Source organism: Tamandua tetradactyla, chromosome 8, assembly GCF_023851605.1.
Source record: "Tamandua tetradactyla isolate mTamTet1 chromosome 8, mTamTet1.pri, whole genome shotgun sequence".
NCBI lineage: Eukaryota > Metazoa > Chordata > Mammalia > Pilosa > Myrmecophagidae > Tamandua > Tamandua tetradactyla.
The window spans coordinates 121,654,670-121,682,012 of record NC_135334.1 but is presented as its reverse complement, the minus strand read 5'-3'; the positions used below and the strand labels follow the sequence as shown (position 1 = coordinate 121,682,012).

The following is a 27,343-nucleotide window of genomic DNA, read 5'->3' as shown; positions in this document are numbered from 1 at the left end:
AAGTTACACAGTTGGCCTGTGATGACCCCAGAATTTGAATCCCAGTCTGCCCCCAGAGCCTGTACAGCTGAACCTTTCTCTGCCCAGCCGACCTCTCTGGACCTCTGGACCACCCTGCCCCTGTTCACCTTTTCACCTGCTCGTCTTCACTGCTCAGCTCTGGGAAGCCCTCAGTGACGTCAAGGACCCTACTAAACCCTCATCACACATTCACGTGCATCTCGCATCCAAAGCACTTAATAGCAATATCACTGTTTTATTTTTGTGTGTCAGTATTCCATTAATATCTGTCTCTCTCTCTCCCCACCCCCAGGTCATAAAGCTCCGTGAGGGTGAGGGTTGTGTGTGCTTTTATTCTCCACCACATTTTTGGGTTTACTTAGCACAGCCCGGCACATAGAGGTTGCTCAAGAAATAGTTGTTGGATGGAAGGATGGAAGAATGGAAAGATGGATGGATGAAAGAAATATGCCAGACACTAAATACAAATTCCAGCTTCCCATCTAGCCACCCCAAACTGCAAAGCCAGGAGACCTGCTTTCCACCTCTCCGAGCAGCAGAGGTTTTCAAGCAAAGCATAGCTGCCGCCAAGGCAACTTCAGCTTCCTGGCTCGGCGACCTTGGGCAAATTCGCCACTTCTCTGAGCCTCCTGTAAAATGGAGGGGGCAGTGGTCAAATGCAAGGAGGCAACGAGGATTAAATGAGCCCATGAGCAGAAAAGGCGTGTCAATGGCAAAGTGAGGAGTTGTGATTCCTCCCTCCAGGTTCCTTGAGCCTGGTGCCTCTCCCAGGGGCTCGGACATCAGTGCTGGCCCTCTACGGTGTGCCCTTGGCCTTGGGCGGGGAGGGGGTTCTGGCAGCTTGGGCAAATCCTGGGGAGAACAGTCTGGAAATGGGCTTCTGAGTGAATTCTCCCATGAGCCCATTCTTCAAAATGGTCCTTTTCAAAGGCTGCTGAGACTGTGATGAAAAGAAGGCAGGGATGCAATGGGAAATATGCACAAAGGCAAGGGGCTTCTTTAAAGCTCTTTCTCCCACCCCCAAAGCCCTGGCTCCCCACTCCCCACCAGACTTTGCTCCTGGGCCCCATTGTCCTTTAAGGGGCTCTTAATCTGAGTCCGTTGATTTGTATGGGAAAACATCGTTCATCCTCATTCTTTGGAATTAAGCATTTCTTTCAAGCGTATATAGGCAAAAAAAAAAAAAAAAAAAAACTACAGTAATTAGCAGCACCTGTGACTTTGTCACAGGAGAAATCATAGGCATTTTCATATTACATTCTCGTTGTGACAGGTATTTTGAAATATCATTTCTATTCAGCACTACTTTGAAAACCCCTAGGCATTACTCCTGTATTTTAATGACTCAGTAAAAAGCACATACGTACTTTGATAATCATATTTCAGCTTAATGGTTTCCCTCGTAATTCTATGCATCTAATTTTATGAATTAAAATAAAAATCGCAGAGATAATTTCTGTGACTTCACCAGAGGGACAGTGGGGCCCACGGCACGGACGAGGTTGCGGCCTGCGTGGGACCCCCGGCCGTGGCCGCCCTCTGCCCCGTGGCATGTGCCGTCTGATTCTTATTGCTCAGTGGTGGTCAGAGGCCCGGGCCTGGGGTCCTTACAAGCAGCCTGGGACCCCGAGTTTGCTTGGGGGTGCCACTCTCAGCCTGTGCGGATCAGTGGATGAAATACGGAGGCCACCCCCGGACCTTCACCCCCCCCCCATCCCCCACCCCACCACCACGCCTGGTCAGGGCCAGCCCCACCCTGGTCTCTGCCGTCTCCAGGGAGAAGCTGCACTCACAGATCCTTCCAGGAGCTCAGGCGCCTAGTTTTCTTCATCTGTAAATTAGACCCAGCTCTGATGAGGCCGCCTGGGAAAAAGTGTGATAAACAGTGAGATATTGACCATCTGTGCTGGTGACGGAGTCACCTCTCCTCCTCCTCTGGTGTCAGGTGACCCCCAGGCCAGTTCCCTGGGAGCAGCAGCCCAATGTGAGAGACCGTCCCCAGGGATCCGGGGCCCTCATTTCCTGGGCAGCAGAACCTTCAGCGACCGCTGCAGAGCCAGCTGCAATTGGAAGCCGGTACAGCTCGGTGCCAGGTCAGCACCGTAATCTCGCTGGAGTGCAGGAGTCAGTGCAGCTGGGATCCTTGTAGCCAGGAGACGGCAGCACCGGAGGTCACGCCTAGCCTGGCACAGCCTTCCCTTCCTACTCCATCACCTCCCATGGACAGCTTCTAGCGGGCATCTGAAGCACTTACTGGACAGATGGCTGGGGCTGTACGAGCGGCTGGCATGCAAGATTCGCTCTGTCCTCACACGGCCCTGTGCAAGGCACTATTATCATCCTGTTACACAGCCAGAGAAACTGGACACAGGCAAAGGAAGCAACCTCCACCTTTGGACCGAGGCAACCCTGGCCCCAGGGTTGGAGCCCTTAGCACTACTCTGAATCAGTGGTTTGCAAACCTGAGCATCACAATCACCTGCATGGTGATTAATTTCATGTATCAACTTGGTTAGGTTACTGGGACCAGTAGTTTGGTCTGATTGTTGCTGTAGGGTATTTCATATGTGGATTTGGTCTATAACCAGCTGATTGCATCTACAGCTAACAAGGCAACTGGTTGCCCTCTGCAATGTGCGGAAGTCTCCTCAACCAATCACTTGGAAGTCTTAGAAGCCAGAACTGATGATTTCAGAAATTAGAAAGAAGAATCCAGCTTCCTCAGTCAGCTTCCTCTGGGGGGTGTGGAGCTGCCAGTCTTTAGAATTGCCTCCGTCGGAGTTTCCGCAGGGTAGTTGCAGCCTACCCTGCGGAGCTTGGACTGTTTCTCCGGGGAACCCTGCCTCATACCTTTAAACCCGCCCTGCTGGGCCCACCCCTGGGGCTTCTGGCTCAGAGGGGAGGAGAACCACAGCCCCAGGCTTTGCAGCAAGTGTGGGCTCAGCAACCTCCAATGACCCAGCGCTTGTTGGAAATGCCGAGTCTCAGGCCCCACTCTGGGACTACATGCTGGTCCTACTCGGTTGGAATCTGCATCTCAGCAGGAGCCCCATGCGATTCTTTTGCACACTGAAGTTTGAAAAGCTCTTCGGTTTCAAGTACTCTTCATTCAGGGAGCTTATGTACCAGCGGGAAAAAGACCAAAACAAACATGCGTAACGGGATAACCTCAGATGGCAGCGTGTTCCATGAAGGAAATCAGGGTGATGAGGAGCGAGGCGCTGGGGCGGCAGTGGCCGTTTTAGGAAGAGCGGCCAGGAAGGACCTCGCTGAGGAGGCACATGTGAGTTGAGGCCTGAGCAAAGAGGAGGAGGAGCCAGCGGTTAAGAGGGGACCGTCTCTGTGATAAGGCGGCCTGCTGGCCAGGCCAGGACTGAATACTGACCACGGCACCCTCAGGTGGGGGAGTAGGATGCGTGCATGGTGCAGTGGGCTAGAGGCTGGAGATCCAGTGGGCTAGAGGCTGACCTGGGAGTCAAGGCCAGGCTGGGGAGGAGTCAGGCACCCAAGAAGTGTAGAACAAAGCAGAAGGCACCAAGCCAAAGAGGGGCAGCGAGGAGGTGCTTGGAAGGTCAGTGTTCCCCGAGAGTTTACGCACTTGGGGCCAGTCACTGTGCCGTGAGCTTTCTCATACACACACACACACACACGCGCGCGCGCACACACATGCACACACGCGCGGGCACACACACACTGCACGCGCACACACACGCTCACACACACACGCACGCATGCACACACACATACACACATGCGCGCGCACACACACTCACACACACGCACGCACACACACGCACATACGCATGCTTATCGTACTGTGATTGGCAACAGGGCCCTGGAACCAGCTGTCCTTGCACCTTCCCATCTCAGCTACTGATTAGGCTGGGGTCCCACTTCTCCACTCCCCTGTGCCATGGTCCACTCCTCGTAGCCTGGGAAGAATGGAACACCAGATGCACAGGTTTGTTACAAGGTTTAAATTAGATAATATGTATAAAGCGTGACACCTGGAAAGTATTATGAGTGTCAGCCATGGTCATTATCCTTACTGTGATTCTCTGAGGTGGTGGATTAACAGCCCCATTTTGCAGATAGAAAAACTGAGGCTCAGAAAGGTCCACCGACTTCCCCAGCCAGAATACCTGTCTGTCTGACACGGAGTTTGAAGTAAGCCAGGCACTCCTGGCTGGTGTGGGTGGAAGAAGCTGGCTGGAGGAGACCTCTGAGCTGGGGTGTAGGGATGGGGAAGATTTGGCCAAGTAGAGGAAGGATTAGGGTGGGGTTGAGGTGTGTGTTAGCCAGGGTTCTCTAGAGAAACAGAACAAACAGGAGAGATCTGTAAATGTGAGATTTATAAAAGTGTCTCACATAGCCGTGGGAATGAAAGAGTCCAAAATCTGCAGGGCAGGCTGTAAAGATGGCAGCCTCCGATGAAGGGTCTGGATGAACTCTACCAGAGAGGCTCGCCGACTGAAGAAGCAGTGAAACAGTCTCTCTTCTTCCTTAAAAACCCTCAACTGATTGTCTCATTGTGAGAGACATACCCTAGTTGATGGCAGATGTAACCAGCCACAGGCACAATCAACTACTGATGATTGAATACACCAGCCTGTGGTTTATCAATCCACAGGAGAACTACAGCACCAGGCCTTGCAGCAAGTGTGGGCTCAGCAACCTCCAATGACCCAGCTTGTTGGAAATGCCGAGTCTCAGGCCCCACTCTGGGGACTACATGCTGGTCCTACTCGGTTGGAATCTGCATCTCAGCAGGAGCCCCACATGATTCTTTTGCACACTGAAGTTTGAAAAGCTCTTCAGTTTCAAGTGCTCTTCATTCAGGGAGCTTACGTGCCAGTGGGAGAGAGACAGAAATATCTCTTCTAACAGTGGTCAGGCCAGTGCTCGCCTGACCAGACAACTGGGTATCATCACCTGGCCAAGCTGACACCAGAACCTGCCATCACAGTCCAACCCTCGTCAACGTGGCAGCTACACACATCACCTCGAAACACACTTACTTTCCAAATAGACCACAACAACAAACATAGGTTTCACCTAACGATACTCAACTGTCCCACGCACAACCGCAAACACACTACGTCTCTCCAGAATAGGGTGCAAGTCCTCAGGTAACATTCACTCTAAAACTTCACATCCTATGACTTCAATACTATAGCATGAACAATATAACTATGTCTTATGATAAGAGGAAAACAAGATATTTGCTTTATGTATAAATGCAAACACGCTCATAACAGACCAGGAGGAAATATTCATACAACCCCAGTCCTCGTTTCGGTAACTGGTCACGTGTCGTGGTTCATATTTGTCACTCCCTTCCAGTCCCCATTCCACGTTTCCCTTACCCTCAGCAAGCACTGCAATTGGTTGCGACGCTTTGCCAGGTAGGGTGACCCAGACCTTCATTCCTGAAGTTTCTGGGCTATTGGCAGCCCTGCCTGGATTGGGTTGCTTCAGTTTTCCATTGACTTTAATCCAGGGCATGGTAATATTAAAAGATGCCTTAGGGGATCTCCTGTATTCCAGGAAAACTCTTCTCTACCTCCGTTGTGCAGTTGCAGTCCTATTTCCCCTTGATAGTCAGGGTCAATCACCCCAGACAGAACAGTAATCCCCTTTTGTGCCTGTTGATTCAGTGGCATGAGAATCTCAAAGTGGCCTGGTGGCTGTCTTAGCTTCCCGTTCAATGGAATCACCATTGTGCCTCCTGGAAGGAGCACTCCTCCTTTTGGAACTAAGACTGTAGACCAGAAGAGCTTAAGGTTTCAGGGACAGGAAGCAAAAATGTTCCTAGTGGATCACTATGGTGCTAGTGAGTGGTGCCACTTCCATTTCCACATTGATTCTTGGACCCATGGATCCTGGCTGTGGGAGAAAAGCACCATAGAGTGGACGCTGATTCAGAGCATACCCAGCCTCCTGGAGAACATTGCTCCAGCCTTGCAAGGTGTTGCCACCTTGTTGGTGCCATAATTGAGTCTTCAAAAGGTCATTTCACTGTTCTATCAACCCAGCTGCCTCTGGATGATGGGGAACATGGTAAAATGAGAGAATTCCATATGTTTGTGCCCATTCCTGTGCTTCATTTGCTGTGAAGTCCACGTATGATAGTATTTGCAGAACCATTGCATGTAGGGAAAGCAAACCCATATCCAGAGTGTGTGTCTATTCAGTTAGAGCAAATCGCTGCCCCTTTCATGATGGAAGTGCTCCAATGTAATCAACCTATCACCAGGTAGCAGGCGGATCACCTCAGGGAATGGTGCTATGTCAGTGACTGAGTATGGGTCTCTGTTGCTGGCAGATTGGGCATTCGGCAGTGGCCATAGCCAGGGCAGCTTTGGTGAGTAGAAGTCCATGTCACTGAGCCCATGCATAACCTCCATCCCTACCAGCATGGCCATTTTGTTCATGAGCCATTGGGTAATGGCAGGAGTGGCTGAGGAAAATGGATGACTTATATCCACAGGACAGGTCATCTTATCCACCTGATTATTAAAACTTTTCTCTGCTGAAGTCCCCTCTGGTGTGCATTCACATGAGACACAAATATCTTCATGTTCTTTGCCCACTCAGAAAGGTCAATCCACATACTTCTTTCCCAGATCTCTTTGTCACCAATTTTTCAATCATGCTCTTCCAAGTCCCTGACCATCCAGCCAAACCATCAGCAACTGCCCATGAGTCAGTATACAAATACACCTCTGGCCAGTTTTCCTCCCAAGTGAAATGAACAACCAGGTGCGCTGCTCGAGGTTCTGCCCACTGGGAGGATTTCCCCTCACCACTGTCCTTCAATGGGGTTGTAATGCTGCAGCTGTCCACTTCTGGGAGTTCCCTGCATATCATGCAGAACCATCTGTAAACCAGGCCCGAGTTTTCTCTTACTCAGTCGGCTGACTGTAAGAAACTCCCAAGAGGCCATGGCTTTGGTCTGGGATAGAGAAGGTAATGTGGCAGGAGTGGAGACCATGGACATTTGGGTTACTTCCTCAGGTAACTTACTTGTGCCTTCAGGACCTGCTCAAGCCCTATCTCTAATATACCATTCCATTTTATGATAGAGTGCTGCTATGTGCGCCCAACTTAATGGCTTGGTGGGTCACACAACACCAGCTCATGATAGGCAACTCAGGTCTCATGGTAACTTAGTGGTCCATAGTTAAGTGTTCAGTCTCTACTAAGGCCCAGTAGTAGGCTAAAAACTTCTTCTCAAAAGGAAAGTAGTTATCTGCAGTGGATGGTAAGACTTTGCTCCAAAATCCTAAGGATCTGCCTTGTGATTTTCCTATAGGGGCCTGTCAAAGGCTCAAGACAGCATCTCTATTTGCCACTGACACTTCCAGCACCATTGGATCTGGATCATATGGCCCAAGTGGCAGAGCAGCTTGTACAGCAGCCTGGACCTGTCACAAAGCGTCCTCTTGTTCCTGTCCCCACTCAAAACTAGCAGGTTCTGGCGGGCCATGGTGGCTCAGCAGGCAGAGTTCTCATCCGCCATGCCGGAGACCTGGGATCAATTCCTGGTGCCTGCCCATGCGAAAAAAAAAAAACTTAGCAGCTTGTCTGACACTTGATAACAGGCTGGAGTAGCACGTCCAAATAAAGATATATTGTCTCCAAAATTCAAAGAGGCCAACTAGGCATTGTGCCTCTTTTTCAGTAATAGGAGAGGCCAAATGCAACAGCTTATCCTTCACCTTAGAAGGGATGATATCTCAACATGCCCCACACCACTGGACACCTAGAAATTTCACTGAAGTGGAAGGTCCCTGTATTTTTGTTGGATTTATCTCCTATCCCCTAACCTGCAAATGCCTTACCAATAGTCTAGAATAGTTACTACTTCTTACTATGTCCAGTCAGCATGATATCATCAATATAATGGGCTAATGTGATGTCTTGGGGAGGGAGAAACAGTCAAGGTCCCTTCAGACAAGATCGAGACATAGGGCTGGAGAGTTGATACACCCTGAGACAGGACAGTGATGGTGTACTCCCGGCCTTGCCAGCTGAAAGCAAACTGTTTCTGGTAGCCTTTACTGACAGTTATTAAGAAAAAAGCATTTGTCAGATCAATAGCTGCATACCAGGTACCAGGCAATGTGTTGATTTGCTCAAGCTATGAAACCACACCTTGAACAGCAGCTGCAATTGGAGTCACCACCTGGTTGAGTTTGTGGTAATCCATTGTCATCTTCCAAGTCCCATCTGTTTTCTGCACAGGCCAAATATGAGAATGGAATGGGGATGTAGTGGGAATCACCACCCCTGCATCCTTCAAGTCCTTAAGAGTGGCACTAATCTCTGTAATCCCTCTAGGAATATGGTATTGCTTCTGATTCACTATTTTGCTAGGTAGAGGCAGTTCTAGTGTCTCCCACTTGGCCTTTCCTCCATAATAGCCCTCACTCTGCAAGTCAAAGAACCGATGTGGGAATTCTGCCAGTTGCTGAGTATGTCGTTGCAATTATGCATTCTGGAACTGGGGAAATGACCACAGAATGGGCCTAGGGACCCACTGGACCCATGGTGAGATGAATTTGAGTTAAAACCCATCGATCATCTGACCTCCATAATCCCCTACTCTGACTGGTGGACCAGAATTACAGTTTGGGTCTCTTGGAATTAGTGCCACTTCTGAGCCAGTGTCCAATAATCCCCAAAATATCTGATCCTTTCATTTTCCCCAGTGCACAGTCACCCTGGTAAAAGGCCACAGATCTCTTTGGGGAAGGCTGGGAGGAAGGTTAACAGAGTAAATTTGGGAGAGTGTAAAAAGGTCCTTCCCCAAGGGTACCAGCCCTCCCCTCATCCAAGGGGCTCTGTAGTTTATGAACTGTCTCAAGTCTGGGAATTGATTAAGGGGCCATGATTCTTTGTTTTTGTAATTCAAGTTAAACATCTGTTCACTTGACCTAGAATTCTTCTGCTTATACAGCTCAAACGAGAATTTAGTAGACTGCCCATCTATTTTACTTCTAGGTGCCCCATGACTAGCCAATGCCACAAGTCTCTGTGAGTGAGATTATTCTGACTGCTGCTTTGGGTCTGCTGTCCATTCTGGTGGCCACACCCACCTTGTCTATGGTGATTAACTATCGTCACCTGGCTTCTGCCAACTCGGGATCTGATCATCTCCATTCTGCTTAAGGATTCCAGCTCAGTGACAGCAGTTCCCACAGTAACATCTGGCCTACAGAGAAGGGTGACTACAGACCTCTTCCGGGGTGATGGAGCTAGTCTCATGAATTTATTTCTCAAGGTTCTGGTGAAAGATGTGTCCTTTGGTCATTCTTGGGGAGTGTGAGCAGGTCTCATGATAAATCCACTCTAACATTCCAATCTCTCTAAGCCCCTGGGTCCCCTCATGTACATTATACCAGAGCAGTTCTGGCATTTGACCTTAGGTAATGTCAGCCACCTTTGGAACCATGTTTCCGCCAACCACCCAAACAAACTGTTAATGCCCTTTCTAACCCCTTGAGCTACAACATTGAATGCATAGTCTCTGCTTCGTGGGCCCATATCAATAAATTCAGTTTGATCCAACTTTATATTCCTTCCACCATTATCCCAAACCTTAATATCCATTCCCACACCTATTCTCTGGATTCCTGTCTATACAGATTGGAAAAGTCACAGTTCTTTTGGAGTATAGTGTACCTCCTCCTGGCTCACACTTTGCATCTCATCTTTTGGGGCCTTTTGTGTCTTGAAGAAAAAAGGGGTGGTGGGAATGGTGCATGAAAAGCAATTGAAGTATGTTTCAAGCCAATTACCTCAGGGCATTCCGAAGCAGTTTCATCTGGTCAAGCAGGACGAGTGGCCCCAGACAGAGGGTGAGGGGTGTTTCCCCAGGGGAGGTGGTTACAGGGTTAGCAGACACTGAAGGGTTAATCTCATTAGGTGGTGGTTGGGTGGCTGACTTGTATGGGGAGACTTGAGGCTAGGAGGAGGCGGTTTCCTCGAGGCAGGCTGGAGGTGGGGAACTCTTTCCTCTTTTCTCCATTGCAGGTCTATCTAGCAACAGCTCGGCAGATTCCAGGGATCCCGTCTCCCCATCGCCATCATATCAACCCTAATGCCCCCGTCCCAAGTCTCAGGATTCCACTCTTTTCCAGTCAAAGCCCTTACTTTAACAAGAGACATCCTGCCAGGTTGAGATTTTAGTTTATGTTGTAAATCCGCAATTCACACAATGAGACTCTGTGTCTGATTGTCAGAGATCTCAAGTCAGCCACCACAGGAAATAAGATTTTCTTCCAGGGCACACATGGAAACTTTCACATCATGCATACAGCGCCTAAGGTACAAATCGGAAGCCTTCAGCTCATCCCTTTCCCTCATCATTATATCGGCATATCTAACCACAACCAGCCAACATCATTATACCTCTTAATTCTACAAAACTCCGTAAAACTGTCAAAAACACTCTCACCCAGAGCCTTGCCATGTATAAGCATGCAATCAGCAGAATCTGAAAGTGATATTTTGAATATCTCTTTTGCCAACTCACCGCATGGACTGTGCCATCCTGATTATTGGAAACAGTCATTAGTGCCTCTTAGTCTAGTCAGAGTAGAAAACCAATTGTAAAAACCCATTTTTAAGATTCTGTTTCTCAAGAGCCATCCCTGGTACCAAGCTGCATTAGTCAGGGTTCTCTAGAGAAACAGGACCAACAGGAAAGATCTGTAAATATGAGATTTATAAAAGTGCCTCATGCAACCATGGGAATGCAAGAGTCCCAAATCCATGGGGCAGGCTGTAAAGCTGGCAGCTTCAAAGAAGGGTCTGGACGAACTCTACCCAAGAGGCTTTGCTGGCTGAAGAAGCAGTAAAAGAGTCTCTCTCCCTTAAAAGCCCTTAACTGATTTTATTATCTCATTGTGGGAAGCACGCCTTAGTTGATGGCAGATGTAATCAGCCATAGATGCGATCTACTGACTGATGATTTAATACAACCTTCTGGTCTATCAACCAGTCATGACATATCCTTGCAGCAATGGTCAGCCCAGTGCTTGCCTGACCAGACAACTGGGCATCATCACCTGTCCAAGTTGACACCAGGACCTCACCTTCACAGGGTGGGAGGGACAATTCCCTGGGAGGAGAACAGAGTGAGAAAAGGCTCATAGCAGGGATGTTTGGGAAGCAAATAGGAAATAGGGAACAGCACCATTTGGCCTTGAGCATGAAGGCTGCTAAGGGGGCAATGTGGCTGACCAGGTAAAGGAGGACCTAAGGGTAGGAGCTTTAGGCATGGTTGTATAGGAAGTGGGAGCCATAGAAGGTTCTATCCCAACCTCCATATCCCAAACCACTGTGGGGCACTGGGCATCTGCAGATAAGCATTACCCCCCTTTGCAATGGCCCCAATCACTCTCACTTTAGAAGGCCTTGCATTGGCCTTGATCCCCAGCTGGACATGAGGCCGTATGACCAGAACCCAGTCACACCCCATGGCCAGAGTGTACTTCCCACGGCAGAAAGTGGGACTTGGCAACAGGACAAACCATGAGTGGCAGCAGCAGTGGCCGTCGCAGTTTTCAGCCTGGCTGCAGAGCTACACAGAAGCCCTGCCAATGGCCTGTCCTCCTGCCTGGCCAGCTATTGAGGAAGGCCAGCAGGCACTCTGCTTGGCCCCTGACCACTGGAAGGGGCCCTGTCAAGGAGTCTGGTACTGTCTGGAGGACAGCTGGGCATCTCAGAGGCTGGAGGAAGCTGGGAGTGTTCAGAAGGGTTTCCCATGCTCCCTGACACCTTGCCGAATGAACACGTCACTTCCCTGCCCAGGACCCTTGCCCTCATCTGTCAAGGGGAGGGTGGCTGTGCTGACTGGAAGCTGTCATGCACCCCAGAAAGGCCATGTTCTTTCAATCCTCCCCTGTCCGTGCAGACCTACTGTGGGTGGGACCTTTGCTTAGGTTGTTTCCATGGAGATGTGGCCCAGCCCATTCAAGGTGAGTCTTCATCCTCTTGCCGGAGTCCTTTGTGAGAGGATAAAGGCAGAGACATCTTGGAGAGATAGCTCAGAGCTGAGAGAAGCTAAGAGAGAGAGAGAAACACCCCAGGAGAAGTGAGAAGGACCCAAGAAACTGAGGGAGCCATTTTAGGACCAGAGCCCAGGAGAGAAGGGGCAGCAGACACTGCCATGTGCCTTCTCATGTGACAGAGCAGCCCGGATGCCCACAGTCCTTCCTGAGAGAGGGTACCTCCCTCCTGATGCCTTAATTCAGGCATAGCATGGCCTTAGAACTATACATTTGTAAACTAATAAATCCCCTTTGAAAAAGCCAACCCATTTCTGGTATATTGCATTTCAGCAGTTTTAGCAAAATGAAACAGCGGCCCTTTATGCTTTCTATGGTCTGTGCTTTGTTTACCTGTGATTGTTTAATTGATTTGTGCACTTGTCTGCTTCCCGTGTTCCCGCTGGGCTGTGTGTCCCCATGGAGAGAAGAGCCTCGCGTCTCTTGTCACCTGGCACATGGGTGGCTGCAGCACCTGGTGTTGATTGCTAAGCAACTATTGTGGAGGTCAGATATGGAACTCAGGAGATATACTGAAGAGTGTTAGAGTCTGACCTCATGGTGACGTGGGTCCAGTCTCAGCACACGAGAGAAATGCTCCCAGGACGAGAAAAAACAAATAGGAATTATGAACACCAAAAAAGAGGGCAAAAATGATCATCTGCTGATGGGTAATGCTCTATCTTGAAAATCCCAAACGGCTCTGCTTGTTTAAGTGAGCAGCACGAAGAAAACCTGGTAAAAGAACTGGATACAAGAATCAGGCAAATATTAATTGCTTTCCCATTCAGTCACTGAACACTTAATCTCAGAGCGTTGTTCATAACAGCACTGAAAACCAGAAAGCACCTAGGATTTGCTTAGCAGGAAGGGTTGCGAGGACTGTCCAGAGAAATCCGCAACATTGTACTACTGCAGGGGGGGATGAAGGCCCAAATACATAGAGACAAATTCATCTTTCTAGAAAGGGAGCTCCAAATGTACAGATGTCAATTCTTCCTCATATAATTAATAAACATAATGTAATTTTAAGGAAAATAGTAGTGGGTCTAAATTTTATTTGGAAGAGTCATTGCTTGAAAACAAGCAAGAAAATTTTAGATAAGCATAATAAATGAAATGACTGGAGTTTTACCTTACTTGATACCAGAATACACTGTGAAGTGACAGTAACTGAAACAGTGTGAGTTTGCACAGGAAACCCTGATCGTCTGACTCCAGGAATTACTCATCAACATTGTGTGATGCGTCCTTTCTGTAGCTGGGCATTGTGGGGCCCTGGCTGAGTGAAGCGTGAGCCCTGCGTTACTGGGACCTGGCTCGGTTCTCTACTCTCCCCTGTCCCCGTTGTAGGGAATCCACCTGTAATACAGGCTCCTGGTCTCTGAAATGGGGATTTAACAGTAGAGGTGATGTGAAAATTTAATTAGCTGATGTGTGCTTAGCATGGAGGTTGGCACAGAAAAAAAACCTCTATATACTATTTTATTCACTTAAAAATGCTAGAGAAGTAGATAAGTAAATTGTTAATTAGCTTATGGGCCAAAGAAAGGCCGGTTGCATTGATGAGGTAGGTGCTGGTTGCTGGGTCCCTGGCACAGTTTCCCAGGTTGAGCCCTTGCGGGACACATCCTGAGCAGGTGGGAGGTGGAGCTGTGTGCTCTGAAGCTGGATTCTTTCCCTCTGCCCTCGGCTCGCCGGCCAGGTGGCTCTGTGGTTTCTCTGTGGGTGTTCCTCCCGTTCTGCAGTTGGGAGACTGCCCTCCCTGCCACTCGCCGGTTAGTCCTGCTGCAGCCGGGATCCAGCAGCCCCAAGCTGCCGAGGTTCATCCGTGGGGAAAGGGCCTCTGTCCTGGGCCACCGCGTGGTCCGCCGGCCGCGCTCTGCCCACCCCACAGGGCTGAACTCAGCACAGAATAAGGAGACCCCTCCATACCCTGTCCCCCCACCCCATCCGGGGCTCTGCCGGGCTCCCAGCTGGGACAAAACAGAATTTTCCCCCAACACAATCTGTATTTGATCTGGAGGGAAGCTCCCGGGGTGACCTCCGCGTCCTGGGAGAGGAGGCAGCCGCAGCCGTGAGGGCCTCTCCCACCAGCCTGTCCCTAGTGGCCGGGTCACAGGACGCCCTGCAGGCACCCCTCGCACGGCACGGAGAAGGTGAGCGTCGGCGCGCGGCTCAGGCTTTGGCCCAGTGAAGCGTGGAGGGGGTCACTGTGTAATGCTCCCGGGGTCCTTCCCTGTCGAGAAGACCCTCTTCTGCAGACCAAAGGCCCAAGTGTGGACATCAGCAGAGACGGGGTTCGGTGACAGGGTTAAGGGCCAATCAAACTGGGGTCACCGACCACCCAGGCTCCTTGGCCCATCCAGTAGGCTGTGGACTTAGACTCAGTTTGAGGCCCATAGATTGGTTTCTGCCCCTCCCCATCCCTGCTCCGACCCCCTTTCCCCATCTCTGTAAATGGCAGTACATAACAAATTTCCTTGGGCCGAAATAGAGCTGTCCTGGCGTTTTTCTTTCCCTCACCACCCGCCGTCCATCCAGCACCAGCTAAGGTCTCAGAGTCGCCCGCTTCTCGCCCCCGCCACTGCTGAAACCTTAGCCCCAGCTGTGGCCTCCCCACTGCCAGCGCCATCGCCTACTGGCAGAGGCACCCTGCTTGTCCCCCAGCATCCTTCCTTACCCTCCTCCAACTGATTCTCTGCACACAGCAGCCAGAATGAGCCTTAGAAATGGAACCAGACCTCGTCGCTTCTGCACACAGCCTTTTCCTGACTTCTGAGAGCGGCTGCAATAGAATCTACCCCCCACCTCAGCAGCCCCAGGTCTGGGGGAGGGGGGCAACAAGGCCAGCTGCTGGGGGTGGCCCCCCAATCTGGAGTCCAGCATTAGGAGGCTCATTTGCCCAGGGAGACATGCTTTCTACCCAGTTTGGCTGTGATCAGGAATAATGGCAATATTGTTTATCTCATTTCTCAATTGGGTCGGAACTGAGGGAAGAGGGGAGATGTTTGCTGGGCCCCCTAAAAAACATCAACACTAGCACTTCATAAGTCAGAGGAAATTTCCGTTTGTAGCTTCCTTGAATCTTCATTTCAACTATGTGATATAAAGGTGATTATCCCTGCTTCAGCAACGAGAAAAGTAAGCCTCAAAACTGTGAAGTGACCTGGTCCAGGCCACACCACGTTAAGACCGGCACCCAGGCTTCTCCAAATCTCACCGGCCTGGGTTCATCTTTTTGGCTTAAGGTTTAGATTCTTACTGTAGTTTCTTGAGTATATAGCGACAGCGATCCAGACAGCGTGATATTGCTGGGGAATAGACACAAAATCAATGGAAGTCCCGTGGGAGTGAAAAGGGGGAACAATAGAGGGGTAGAACAGGGAGTTTCTCTGCGGGGAGGAGACAGCTCTGTGTCCCGGCTGCAATGTGGTTACGTAAATCCTACATGGGACAGCGTTTCATAGGGCAACACGCTCCCTTCCCCAGCGAGGGCATGTAACATGGGTGAAATGCAAATAAGGTCTGTAGTTTAGTTAATAGCATTGCATCACTGTCAATTTCCTAGTTTTGATATTCTACTATTGTTCTAGTTTGCTAGATGCTGGAACGTGATACACCAGAAACAGAATGACTTTTAAAAAGGAAATTTAATGAGTTGCAACTTTACAGCTCTAAATGCAAAAAATATCTCAATTAAAGTGAGGCTATAGAAATGTCCAATATAAGGCATCCAGGGAGGGATACCTTGGTTCAAGAAGCGGATGAAGTTCAGGGTTTCTCTCTCAATTGGAAGGGCACATGGTGAACATGACAACGTCTGCTAGCTTTTCTCCAGGCTTCTTGTTTCATGAAGCTCCCCCAGGGGTGTTTTTCTTCTTTATCTCCAAAGGTCTCTGGTTGCATGGGGTCTCTCGTGGTTCTCAGGGATCTCTCATAAATGTCTCCTTTTTTAAAGGATTCCAGTAAACTAATCAAGACCTACCTGGAATGGGCAATCACATCTCCATGGAGATAATCTAATCAAGTCTTCAACCTTCAGTGCTGAATAGGGATTAAAAGAAACGGCTGCTTCCACAAAACGGATCAGGATTAAAGCATGGCTTTTCTAGGGTACATCATCCTCTCAAACCAGCACAACTATGGTTATAGAAGATATTATCATTCGGGGAAGCTGGGGGAAGAATACATGGAAATTCTTTGTACATATTTGCAACTTCTGGTCGGTTTTTAAGATTTAAAAATAATTTTTAAATTATTTTAAAGCAAATTTTTAAAAAATGCAGTTCCCACCAGGAGATAAGGATTCCCTTTGGTCTGGGATGGCAAAAGAACTTCAATTCCCATGCCGATTGCGATCAGTAGTTATGGAGCACTGTGTTAGGAAGGATTCTGAAGCTGCATCTGAGCCCAGTGGGAATGAGCGCTTGGGTAGATTTAGTGAGGACTGCTGTGGAGTCTGGGCACGGCGCAGGGGCAGGGGGCAGGCTCAGGCTGTCTGCTACTCAAATCCCGGGCGCATTGCGTGCACCCGAGGACCTGATAGTGCGAGGGAGGGAGAAGGGCAGGAGAGGGAAGCGTGTGGCCTGCATGATCCAGGTTTAAAAATAAACACAATCTGGGCGGGCCGCGGTGGCTCAGCGGGCAAAGTGCTTGCCTGCCATGCCGGAGGACCTCGGTTCGATTCCCGGCCCCAGCCCATGTAAAAAACAAACAAACAAACAAAATACAATAAAACAAGAAAATGTTTAAAGATGTTTCCCTTTCTTCCTCCCTTCCTTCCATCCTTCCTTCCTTCTCTCTGTCTTTCCTTCCTTCCTTCCTCCTCTCTTAAAAAAAAAAAATAAAAATAAAAAAATAAAAAAAAATAAACACAATCTGGTGGTTTCTAAGGGTGGGGGACTGATGGGGCGGTGGCCTGGGCCAGTCGGGCCAAATGCTCAGCCGGGCCTGGGCCACACCTGCCCCTTGATGCTGGGACTGTCTGGAGTGGCAAGCTGGGCAGGTTGTCAGCCCTTCCTGCCTCAGTTCCCCCAGCGATGGACTGGGGCTGGCTGCAGTGCCCGCCCCACGGGGCAGAGGGAGAATGCAGCGAGTTCAGGAGCGCAGGGCTGGGCCGGCACTGTCCAGCACGCAGGCTGTGCTCAGTGGAGCTGAGCTGCTCTCACTGATGTGGTGATGAGTTTTGTTCTCTCTCTGGGTCTGAGGCTAAGAGCTGCTGTCCCCCTTTCGCACTCTGGTGCTGGAGAGAACACAAATCCTTCCTCTAGCATATCTGAGACCGATTGGTTATTTAAAAAGATTTTTACAAACACTCCGGGAGGACAAACGCTCCAGGAGGACACTATCCGCCTCCCCCAGGATGGAGTCTGAACCCCCTAGAGTGAAATCAGCACAGCGGCTCTCCAGGGCCGGTGCTATTTTGCAAGCACCGGCTAGACTTTCTGCTTCTGAGCTCTGCCCTGATCTCCATGGGGAGGAGACATCTTAAGACTCAGCTTCTAGACCATTCGCCATCTTAGCAAGATAAGTGCCCCGAGCGGTCTGCCTCCACCTCTGTCCCTTCTTCCCAGTTGCTGGCCTGAGAGCTGCGTGTTTGCATTGGTGATGCCCCAGGAGTGAGTTCACCCTTCAGGGGACTCTGGCCCCTCCTTAATGTAGGGGTCCAGCTCCCCAGAAAGGGTCCATGAAGTGGAGTAATATGCCTGAAAAGAGGATTTGCCTTTCCTTTCTGAGAACGAGCTTGTGATGGCACTGGGGAGATGTGGCTGAACCAAGAGGGAAAAAGGAAGCTGTCCAGGGGACTGAGGAAGAGGGGGTCACCCAGTGGAGTCCACAGAGGCTTCCCCTAGAGAAGGAGCAAAGAGGGCAGCTGCATCAGGGCTGGAGCCTAGAGAAGGGCTCTGTGGGGTGCAGCAGGTTCCAGGCTGAGACCAAGGGGTGGCCGCCTCCCAGGGCTCTCAGGACTGATGCAGCAGGAGGAAAGCAGCCCCCCCCCCCATTGTGGCAGGTGAGCCCTTTCACAGTAGAATTTTTACAGGACTGTCACAAGAATGTACAGCCAAGAATCTTCCAGTCCACTGTCAGCTTTCAGAGAACCAAGAAGTAACTGAGGTAGCCTGTGGGCATGGGGAAGCATGAGGGTTTAGGTGGGGAAAATCTGTCCATTCATCCGTCCATCCAACTACTCATCCACCCCCCCATCATTCTATCTTTTCATTCATATGTCTGTTCAACCATCCATCCATCCATTCATCCATCCATCCATTCACCCACCTACCCACCCATCATTCTATCCATGCACCTGTATGTCTGTCCATCATCCATCCATCCATCCATCCATCCAATAGTTTATTGTGCACATTATATGCGGGTGGCCCCAGATATGCACACGTAAACAGAGACTTTGCCCTCAAGGTGCTTATGGTGTGTTTCAGGATACAGACAGAAAACAGACAGTTGCAGTGCAGGGTGATAGGTACTTACTACAGGGAAGGACAGGGATGCAGGATTCACATAAGAAGGATACTTAATTGCCACCCCTGGAGACTCTAGGTAGGCTCCCTGGAAGAAGCAACATTTACTTGACACCTGACACATGAGGGAAGGTAGCCTGGTGTGGCAGAGACAGCTGGTTAACCCCCCAAATTCATGCTTCCCTTCCATGGTGTAGAGCTGGGGACCAGCGCCCGCCGAGGGCTAAGCTCCCAGCTCGACTCTCCCCTTGCCCTTAAGTGTGGCCAGTGACCAGAGGGATGTGAACGGAACCTGTCAGCACCACCTCTGGGCAAAGACTTTTAAGAAGCAGTGAGCCTTCTCCAGAAGCTCTTTCCTCCATCTGGAAGCAAATGGGGCTGGGAAGCCAGCACCATGGGATGGAGGGAGGGTGGGTTCCTAAGTCTGCGTGGAGGAGGGCAGCCGCTGACCACCGACGCCCACACTGTGCTGACATGAGAACAGTAAACAAACCCCAGCTGCCTTAGGCCACAGATGTCTGGAGTTTGTTATGGCAGTTAGTGTTTTCTTTAGGAACACACCCAGACCAGAAAGGGGAAGAGAAGAAAGGGGAAAAATGTGTTTCCAAGGAAAGTGCAAGTGCAAAATTTCCAAGGAGAGAGAGAGAGGGGAGTGATGCCTAGTGGACTGGAGGGGAGTGGTGCCAGGAGGGTGGAGGGGATGGTGCCAGGTGAGGATGGAGGGGAGTGGTGCCAGAGGTGGAGGGGAGTGGTGCCAGGTGAGGGTGAGGGAGGGGAGTGGTGCCAGGTGAGGGTGGAGGGAGTGGTGCCAGGTGGGGGGGGGGGGGGGGGGGGGGGGGGGGGGGGTGGAGGAGAGGTGGAGGGGAGTGGTGCCAGGGAGGTGGAGGGGAGTGTGCCAGGTGAGGGTGGAGGGGAGGGTGCCAGGAGAGGATGGAGGGGAGTGGTGCCAGGTGAGGGTGGAGGGAGGGGAGTGGTGCCAGGTGAGGGTGGAGGGAGGGGAGTGGTGCCAGGTGAGGATGGAGCGATTCTGGTCCCAGGAGTCCTGGGAGCTGGTGGAGGCCCAGTCAGGGAGAAGACCTTTTCAGCCCTCCTAAGGAGTTGGGACTCCATCTGAAGCAAACAGGATAAAACCAGATCAGACACCTCTAGGCACTCCCATCTTTCCCCTCGGGCTCAGAGAAGATCAGTAACTTGCTGAGAGTCGTCTGATCGTTGAACAGAGTTTGACTCAACCCAGGTCTTGCTGATTCCATGCACTTAAGCATTCAGCTCTATGCTTTCACCAAAATGTTATACAACATAGAGGCTGTGACATTCACCTCCATAGAACACTGAGAGATAGAAGAGGTCATTTAGACTTCTCCAGTTTTCTAAGACTGGTCCCAATCAAGAGTGCCTTCTCCTGGCACCAGGCGCATGCCAGTACGCAGAACGATCCGCGCCCAGCAACACTGGCCACCAGTACCTCCTGCCCTGGCTGGGCTCTGCTTCCCCAGGGAAACCTACTGAAAGCCCCGCCTAGTCTGGAAAGGCCTTCCCCATTGGGCTGAGGTTGGCTACCTGTTGTCTCATCTATAAATGGGCCACCTTAGGAGCAGAGGTCGCCCAGGGTTACTCCAGGGTCCCCGCTTCAGATCCCTGGGCTGAGTGAGCAGCGCAGCAGGGACACAAATAATATGTGACTCTCCTCCTCCCATCTTCAGGTAACCCAAAGCGGGCATTGTTATGCTACTCTCAGCTAGGTGGACACTTGCTGCCCCTCTAGGCAGCGGTGTTTGATGTGGACAGAAAACGCTAGGGGTTTGACTAAGACTCCCCACCCCTTTGCCACCACCCACATCATGTCAGCCCCATTTTCAGAAGCCAAAATGTGCTGGGTCATCTTTGTCCAGGACCTTCCTTGGCTTTGCAATGGGTCTCTTGTTCTTTCACAGAGACTGACAATGTGTTCCAGGGACAGAGCCTCTGGAAAGGACGCAGCCCACCTCCCTCCCCAACTCAATACAGAGAAATTCCTTTTTCAACATGCTCGATTTTCCCCATTAAGTAGCACTGAAAGAGAGATTTTAGTGTTAAATCGAGTTTGAAAACAACTGATTAAGTCCAGCCCTCTAATTTTCTAGATGGCGACTCTGAGGCTCAGAAGAGAGAAATGCTGTTTTTGCAAACACACAACACACATTATAGAAAAGGGTCTGCCAGTCTCCCCACCCACCCGTCCGTCCCCGCAGGCACAGGTGTTGGAGGCTCAGGATGTCCTGGTCTCCTTACCTTGCAGTCTGGGTAGCTGCATCTAGAGCTCTCGGCCTTCTCAGCATCAGGAAACAGAAAGAACCTGGCTTCTGCACAGATAGGCTCAGCCTCCTTCTCTGCCACCTTCTAGCAATGAGCCCGTAGGTGAGCCATTTCATTTCCATTTCCTCGCAGCAAAATGGAGCCACTACTCCCTACCTCTGGTTTACTGTAGGGATTCAGCAAGGTCAGGTATACAAACCCTGATGGGGCGCCTGGAACACAGCAGGGCCTCCATGCATGCCTCATGTCTGGACGCATGCCCCCCAGTGCCCCGGGTGGGGGTGAGGGGGGCCCTGGGCCTCCCATTCAGACATGCTCAAGGTCAAGGCTACCAGGGAAGGAAACCTGGCCACGGAAACCTTGCAGAACGCCTGCCCCTGATCCTTCCTTGCTGGGATCTAATTTTGGTCTGGCCACAGCTGTAGTCTTCCTTTTCCCCTCATTGTCTTGGAGACCTCAAGTGACCTTGTCTGGAACAATTTCTGCAGGAATAGCATATATTCGTCTAGCGGTCACGCGGTGCACCTCCCACCCACGGGAGCTTGCAGCCTTGAGGCACCTCCCCCAGATCACCCCCACAGCTCACCTCCTCACTTCCTGCACGTCACCCATCAGTGGTCGCCTCCTGAGAGAGCCACCCCTAACCTTCTCTCTCAGTCTGTCACCCTCTTTCCCCTATGTCAATTTATTTTTCATCATTCATCATTCCTTGTTTATTGTCTGTCTCATGCTCTAGGATACAAAACTGTTGTTCTGCTCATTGCAACATCCCCAGCCCTGGCCATAAAATGAGATGTTTTCCATTTTTTCTGACTTGTATTGTTTCCAATAAAAAGTCAGCCATCATTCTTAATGTTACGTCCCTGTATACAGTGCATCTCTTTTTCTGGATGTACTTAAGATATTCTCTTTATTTTTTGTTTACAACAATGTTACTATAATATACCCATCTGTGTTTTTCTTTGAGTTTATACTGCACTCTGCTTTCCTTCTCAGACACCAATTTTATCTGTTAACAGTTTGATATTATACCACAGGTACACTGATGTTTTCTTCTTTTTTTTCTATTTTTTTCCCCTATGCTTCAGCTTTAATTTATTTTTACGTGTCCTCAAGTTCACTGATCCTTTCTTTTGCAATGTCAGATATTAGCTTACTCTGTTATCTATCAGAATTGAAAAACTCACTTCTGATATTTTAATTTTTATTTCCAGAATTGCTATTTAGTCCTTTTTTACCCCATTTATATCCTAAAATAAACTACCTCTTCACTCATTTTCTCATTATATCTGTTTTCTCTCCCAGATATATGTATATATCTTGCTTATATCTTGTCTTAGATTTAATTTTATTATATTCTTGAAAGTGTGATAAAGGAGTAATTGAGATTGACATGTAATTTTTTATTTTGTTTTGTTTTGTTTATTTCCTAGAGATTCCAAACCCTTTATACTGTCTGGTGGTTAGAGAGAGAGACTGATTAGATTTCTGCCAGAGTGTAATTGAGCTTGGTTTGGGAATCAGCTTTAATTAGATTTTTACCTGCAATTAGCCCAACCACTAACATTGTCTGCATTTTTAAAAAATCTTGTCAGTGTTTGAGCTAGGAGGAGGTTGGCTGCAGTTTCAGATATTTTTGGTTCCTCTATCCATGGCTGATTTTCCTTCGTTTGTCCACATATACACCAGTGCTTCCCACAGCTGTGGCGGTTGGGACAGCGCTCACGCCCCATATGAAGAGATTGTTTCTTCTTGCATCTGCTGTTCTTCTCTTGAACCATAGAAAGAATGATTTTTATTTTTCTTGGTTTTTCCTGTTGTTACAACAGGACCAAAGATCCTTCACATCTTTCTGTATCCTAATCAAAAGTAGAAACTCTGTAAGTGTTATTAGTGGAAGGATAGTCATTAATAAAATAAGTACATAAATAAGAATTTAATAGCAACGAATACGATTGTCTGGTGTAAAAGTTGGTTCTCTGAGACTATTTTCTGGCAGAACATCCATTTATAGGTGAGGAAACTGCCCTTCACGTAAATTGAGTACATTGTTCAGGGTCACGTGACTAGCAATAGCTGTGTCTGGATTTGGATCCACATTATCCAAGGCTGGAACCAGGCTTCTCCCCACGCTGCTTTATCTACAGTGCCATCATTACGGAACCCTCGACAAATGGTGCTATTAAAATGTCTGCCTCTATTTGGATTGGAGACTTGGAATTAATTATTTAATCTTCACACCTACAACGCACACACACTCATACACACACACACTCACACACACACACACACACACACACACACTCTCTCTTGACCTGGGAGAAGACCCTAAGGTCTAAAAGGCTCTGAGGACCTTCTGTCACGAACACGATGCCTGCAGTCATGTTCCTTTTTGAGCTGCCTTCTCCTTCTCATCTGACTGTCAGTGGCTCCAGGGAATGGACCAGGGGACAGAAAGGAGAATTCTCAGATGAGGCTCAGAATGCTCTCATGTTCTCAGCCATCATTGCTGGAGTTGACGAGGCTCCTGGCTCCTTCCATGATGGCCTGGTGGCATTTTATTTGAGGCTGGAGACTAGAGGGCCTGTGGTGAACGCACCAAGGTCCATTCACCACAGGCCTGGGACTGATCTGCTTCCAAACCCAAATCTCAGAGAGGGGGTCTCCAGCCTTGTCATCCCTGTGGCCCCTCTCAGATGGGGACAAAGGAAACTGCTGTCTGTTAGCCATGCCCTGCTGCCAGAGCCTGTGCTGGGCTTGCCTGGCTCTGATGCAATTGCAAATAGTGTATTATAAGACTGCCCTGTTCAAATTCCATCTTTATTTACCTCCACATTGTAGAATCTTGAGTAGCACACCTAACCTCCCTGAGCTGTAGTTTCCCATTTCTAATGCGGAGGTTAAAAATAGAACAAACCACATAGGGTAGCCGATTAAAGGGGTTGGAAGTGACAGTTCATGTGTTCCTTATTGCAAACTCGGGTGTTTGAGCCTTGATTTCACATCGCCCTTCAAGTGTCCCATTAAGTGGAGAGAGGAGGCACTGACCCTCCCACTGGCCAAACATGAAGTCCCATGCTTGCTGACCTGGGGCCTGAGGGCACAAGGATGAAGCCACAGGCCTGGCCACACTGGGGTCGGAACTGCCTTTCTGGCCACATGAACTCTGGGAATCTGTTTTTCTTCCTTGGGGACCCAACTTAGGCCAGTGCTGGGAACACAGTGTTTTAATTTGCCAGGTTGCTATGACAAATGTCCTAAGTGGGTTAGCTCCAACAACAGGAATTTACCAGCCACGGTTTTGAGGTTAAAAGAAGTCCAAAATCAAGATATTGGTAAAATTTGCTATCTCCCCCAAATCTGCTGTGTTCTGGTGCTGGCTGCTGGCAACCCTTAGGGTTCCTTGGCTTGTGCCTCTGCTTCTCCTTGTCATATGGCGATGTCCTCTCCATGACTTCTTGGTTGTCTTTATAAGGCCTCCAATATCCCAGATGAAGAGTCACCCTCAATTGGTTGGATTGCACCTTAGCTAAAAATGGTATCAAGAGCTCCTACTGGCAATGGGCTCACGTCCATAGGACGCAGAGTAAAATTAAGAACTCATCTGTGCTGGGGTATGTAATTCAATCCCCTACATCCTCCTGGACTCCTGACAGCCCTGGGAGAGAAACGGGCAGTCAGGGAAAGCTATCAAAATGGCACTTAGACTCCTCCGACCCTCTTCCCAGCTCCATGCTGCAGAGTGGCTGCCCCTCCCCACCCTAATTCCCTGTTTCTTCTCTGATGACTATAAAACAGGGGTCTCAGCCCTGGAGAACTGCAGTGCTATGGAGGGTAGGGGCACCATATTGAAAATGGAGGGGTTAAGTGGATGGACCTGTAAAGTTGGGGGAGGGATCCCCCAACCACCCTCAGGGTCAAAAGTTCACTAGGAGTCTCAGAACTCGCTGGAAGCTGTTACAGCCATGGTTACGGGTTATGGCAGGGAGGGGATACAGACTGAGGCGAGCCGGGAGGAGAGACATGGGGGGCGGAGTCGAGGAGTCCCTGTGGCATCACAGGCAGCCTCAGCCCCCCTCAACAACTGGGTGACCATATGCGGGGCGGGGGGGGGGCCAGAGGGGAGGTCGCCCAAGTCTTGGTGCCCAGGATCTTTGCTGGGGTTCCATGGTCAGCGGCCCATGGGACTGATGCAATGCCATCCAAAGCCCTCACCTCGATCACCTTGTCAGCCTTTCTGGGTGGCTGAGCTGCTCCACCTCAATAAACAAGGACGCTCCTGCCAGGCATGGCATCCCGAGGGCCTAGAGAGTATTTCCTGGAAGCTGAGGGTAAGAGCCACACCTCTCCTTGGGCAGGGTTGGCTTTTGTCAGAGGGTCGTACAGAAGACAGAAATGTGGCCTGTCCACCTCCCAGAGCACAGGCGGCCAGCGCTCTGTCCCCCAGGGAAGAGAGTGCAGGGTCTTCCCTGCGGCACTGAGATTCCACAAGGAAAGGCCTAGGGAGGCTGACACCAGGTGTTCTCCCCAGAAATGCACGCTCCCTCCTACTCCCTGGCTCTTAATCTAGAGCAGACCACGGGACCCCCATCTGAGCCGCAGCTGCCGGTGACGACACAGACGCCGCGTCATCCTCTGTGGAAGGGCTCAGTGTGAAAGCAGAGACCTGGAAATGCACGGCAGAGGACGGCGAGTGCAGGTGACACAGCACGGGGAGAAAAATCCAGAAAGCATAATACAAGGAAAATAAAACCTCTAAATCCAAAGAGAGATAGCAGCTAAAGCATTCGTGTAAACAGAACATCATGTCCTAAACAAGGAGTGCAGCGAACATGAGGAGCTCGGGGGGGGGGGCGGGGGGAAATGACAGCAGAAATTAAAAACGATAGAAGTTTTGGGAGACAAAGTTGAGGGAATCTCTCAAGAATATACAGCAAAAAAAAGTAATGATAAACAAGAGATAAATGGAAAGACAATGAGAGGACTGGTGCAGTATTTCTCTAATATGCAATAAGAGTTCTAAAAAGAGAGGAGACGACGGGGAGTGTGACAGTTGAGTTCACATGTCAGCTTAGCCTGGCTGTGGTGCTTGGTTGTTTGCTCAGGCACCACTGGCCTGGTTGTTTGCTCTGAGGGTACTCATGGCTTTAAATCATCAGAAAGACGATTGCATCTGCTGTTGATTACATCTGTGATCCACAAGGAGATTGCTTTTGGCAATTAGAGAAGTCTTCTCATCCAATCAGTTGAGGCCTTAAAAGCAGTGATGATTGCAGCATTCAGGAGGAAGAATTTCTGTCTCTGCTCCAGCCAGCCTGCTTCTCCTTGGGCACTCAGTGGAAACTTGCATTGGCATTCACAGCTTGTGGCCTGTCCTTAGGAATTCGGACGTGTTCAACTCTGTGGTCGTGTGAGCCAATTCCTGTAACAAATCTTGTAATATTTACAATGTGTGTGTATTTGTATGTGTGTATCTCGTAATGTTTACACATACTGTTGGTTGTGTTCCCTGGAGAACCCTGACGTATACAGGGAGGGAACAGTCAATAAAATGATTGAAGAAAACTTTCTGGAAGTGAAGGACGTGAATTTTGAGATTGAGAGGACCCAGCAAGTGCTGAGTCCCGTGGATGGACGAGATTTCCATCAGGGAATGTCAGCGGGAAATTTCAAAGCGTCTGCAGCACAGAAGCACAAACTTCCAGAGAGGAGAAAAGGAACTGAGAAAAGGCTTTAAGGTCCTCAACATGCAAAGACAATGAAGCAGAGCCTTGGAAATTTTGAAGGAAAAGTATTTCCGACCTAGAGATCCATGTCAAGCCGAAACACCCAGGATGAGGATAGAATAAATCTATCCTTAGACCTGCAAAGTCCTGAGAAGTGTCTCCCACCTGCCTTTTCTCAGGAAACTGCTAGAGGAGTCCCACTACTAAAATGAGGGAGCAGCCCAAGGTAAAGAAGATACGGGGAAGGCATCCTCAGCACAAGGGTGAAGGGAGATTCCAAGATCTAGCTCAGAGGGTAACAGGTCCAGCATAGAAAATGCCAGAAGTTTCCAGGGGAGGCTTCTTTCAAGATGAAAGCCTGATGTGAATGAAAATACGGAGAACGGTTTGGACAATCAGCAAAGAGTTTGAAGTTAATTAATTAATTAATTACCCGTAAGTACTAAGCAAATGAATACATCTCAATTATTATACCATTAAATACCAATCTCACCAAAATTATGGGACAATTATTTGGGGAGGATGGGAGGGATGGGAGTGTAGGGGTGAGAGGCAGGGGAAGAAAGAGATTTGAAACTGCTTCTTCTATAGCAGGAAGGCAATGGATAGTGCATAAAACTGAAAAATATATATCACGATACGATCATGTTATGCTGTGATGTGGAGAGAAGCGCCAGGATGCTCAACCGAAGGAGTTAAAAGTGGCTGTTGCCTCTGGAGGAGAGGAAGTGGAAAGATGAGAGGCTGGAGACATCCTTACCCAACC

General features: G+C 49.5%; 1 long non-coding RNA gene across 2 annotated transcripts; it reads right to left on the bottom strand.

Annotated features, from left to right (window-relative positions):
* Positions 1 to 256: 256 nt before the first annotated feature.
* LOC143643781 (uncharacterized) lies at positions 257 to 12,542 on the bottom strand. Of its 2 annotated transcripts, none has more exons than XR_013156396.1 (3): positions 12,432 to 12,542; positions 1,815 to 1,884; positions 257 to 961 (listed from the first exon to the last, which is right to left on the bottom strand). It is a non-coding gene; the product is annotated as an uncharacterized LOC143643781 (long non-coding RNA). The 2 variants fall into 2 exon arrangements; XR_013156397.1 differs by lacking the exon at positions 12,432 to 12,542 and adding an exon at positions 2,276 to 2,430.
* Between the last annotated feature and the right edge of the window lie 14,801 nt (positions 12,543 to 27,343).